Source organism: Elephantulus edwardii, unplaced genomic scaffold (assembly GCF_000299155.1).
Source record: "Elephantulus edwardii isolate Elephantulus edwardi_28Jun2011 unplaced genomic scaffold, EleEdw1.0 scaffold00158, whole genome shotgun sequence".
In the NCBI taxonomy this organism is placed as follows: Eukaryota; Metazoa; Chordata; class Mammalia; order Macroscelidea; family Macroscelididae; genus Elephantulus; species Elephantulus edwardii.
This window is the reverse complement of record NW_006399908.1, coordinates 6,365,656-6,367,921: the sequence shown is the minus strand read 5'-3', so window position 1 is coordinate 6,367,921 and position 2,266 is coordinate 6,365,656. Positions and strand designations below refer to the sequence as shown.

General features: G+C 39.4%; 1 pseudogene; it reads right to left on the bottom strand.

Annotated features, from left to right (window-relative positions):
• The window catches only part of LOC102852548, a 2,218-nt pseudogene extending 931 nt beyond the window's left edge, over positions 1–1,287 (bottom strand).
• Between the last annotated feature and the right edge of the window lie 979 nt (positions 1,288–2,266).

Genomic DNA, 2,266 nt, shown 5'->3' with positions numbered 1-2,266 from the left:
ATTGGAACAGGATAGAGTGGGGTTTAGGGCTATTGTACATAGGGTCGCTATGAGTCGCAAATGACTCGACAGCACATAATAACAACAACAACAACAACAGTAGTTCAATTTGGTGTTCCCTGACCAGGTTTCATGTTTGGGTGTGCTGCAATCTTGTCTTTTGGTGTTTTTTTTTTCTGTTTTTTTTTCTCTTTCCACCCCCTTTGTCAGAAAAAGTTACATTTTAGAAATTACATTAGAACCCACTTTTGCATACTGAATTCACACTGGTTTTCTTTAAAACGGTAAAACTTGTAACTGTCCCAAAGTGTTTGTTGATGAGCCCAGTTCTTTTCTTATAATATTACTCTGATTTATTTACAAAGTTTGAATACATGGTTTTTCACAACAGATCCTTCCCATTTCCTTCATCTCACCCACCCATCAAATTGTGCAACCCTATGATTAACACTCTACCACCCCCCACCCCACCCCCGTCTATTTTCACCCTTCCCTGACCTTGGATCCTCATAGTCATTCTTTAATAATGGTTTCATACAGTATTTGTCCTTGGGGGACTGAGTTAGTTCACTTACCATAATGTCTCCAGTCCCTCCCAAGTTAGGTAATAATTTACAAAATGACTGCTCCTATGTGTTGTGGTAGTATTCCATTGTGTGAATGTACCACAATTTCTCAGTCCATTTGTTTGTGGTTAGACATCTGAACTGTTTCCACGGTCTAGCGATGGTGAATAATGCTGCTATGAACATTGGTGTATAAGATATTCAAATGGAAAAAAAAATAAAAAAAAAGATATTCAAATGGCCAGCAAACACAATGAAGAAATGATCCAAGTCACTGACAATAAGAGAGATGCAAATAGAAACCACAATGAGATACCATCTCACTCCAGTAGCAGTGACAAAGTTTAACAGGACAGCAAGTAATAAGTGTTGGAGAGGATGTGGTGAGATAGAAACTCGTTTACATTGTTGTGGGATTGTACAATGGTACAACCACACTGAAAGACAGTATGGTGCTTCCTCAAAAAGCTGAACATAGAAATTCCATATGACTCAGCTATTCCATTGCTTGAAGTATACCCCAAAAATGAGACTGAGAGCCCAGCTCTTTAAATATAACAAAAGCCTGTCCCCTCACTCTCATCTTCATGGTATTTAAAGCCACAATATCTACCACATGGCCAAACTGAGAAAATAAGGCCTATAAAGACCTCTTCAATCCTTTTTTAATTTTGTTATTCTTATTGTTGACACAAATTGTATTATTTGGTCTGATATCCATGTTTTCAGTTAAATTGTTCAGACCACCTGGAGCCTCCTCATGCTGGAGTAGAAACCAGAAAAGTGATGCCAGAAGCTGCTTTTTTCACTCCTTGACTAAGAAAACAATTTGTTCCCACATCCGAAGCAATCCTCCTCACTGAATATTTACTATTCTCTTCTCCAGATTAATTCAATTCTTTCTGACTTCTAAATGTTACGGATTTCTCAGTGTTTTTATGCTTTGCATGTTGTTGTGGTTGTGCATCATAGATTTGGAACTGGCCCAAAGTTGACCCTTTAGCAGGTTTTCAAGAGGCAGTTCATGCCATTGGAGAGGAAATTGTCCACCCTATTCCGGTGAAGCAACTGGTGGGCTCCCCATGCCTTCTGGATTACAGCACAGCTTCTTGCCACTAGGCCACATTACATAGATTGTTGTCGTTTTGTGCCATTGAGTCACCTGTGACCCTCTATGTACAAGAGCCTTAATCTTACTTTATTCTGTGCTAATCTCATTGTCTCTGACACACCTACCCCCATTACCCCAGAATAAATCCATCTCATCGAGGGTCTTCCTCTTCTGCGCTGTTCCTCTACCCTCCCAAGCATGGCATCCCTCTCCAAGGATTGGTCTCTCCTTGTAACATGTCCAAAGTAGGTCAGATGTAGCTTCAGAATCCTTGCCTCCAAGGAGCAGCCTGATTTCATTCTCTCCAGGATGAACCTGTTTGTTCTCCTAGCAGTTCATGATTCTATGTATACTTTTTAAATTCAAATTACTAAACTCAGTATACTTGGAATAGAAACCTGTGTCATGGACTATCTGACCCAATGATATAACTTGACATATTGAATGGACAATTGACATATTCAGTGGAACCGTGGACAAAATGTCATATGTTATGGTATATAATATTAATTAATTAGAAGCTAGCAATGTCACAATGGAAGGAGCAGAGGTGAGCTTGGCGTCTAGATTTTATATCTCCAATTGGGTA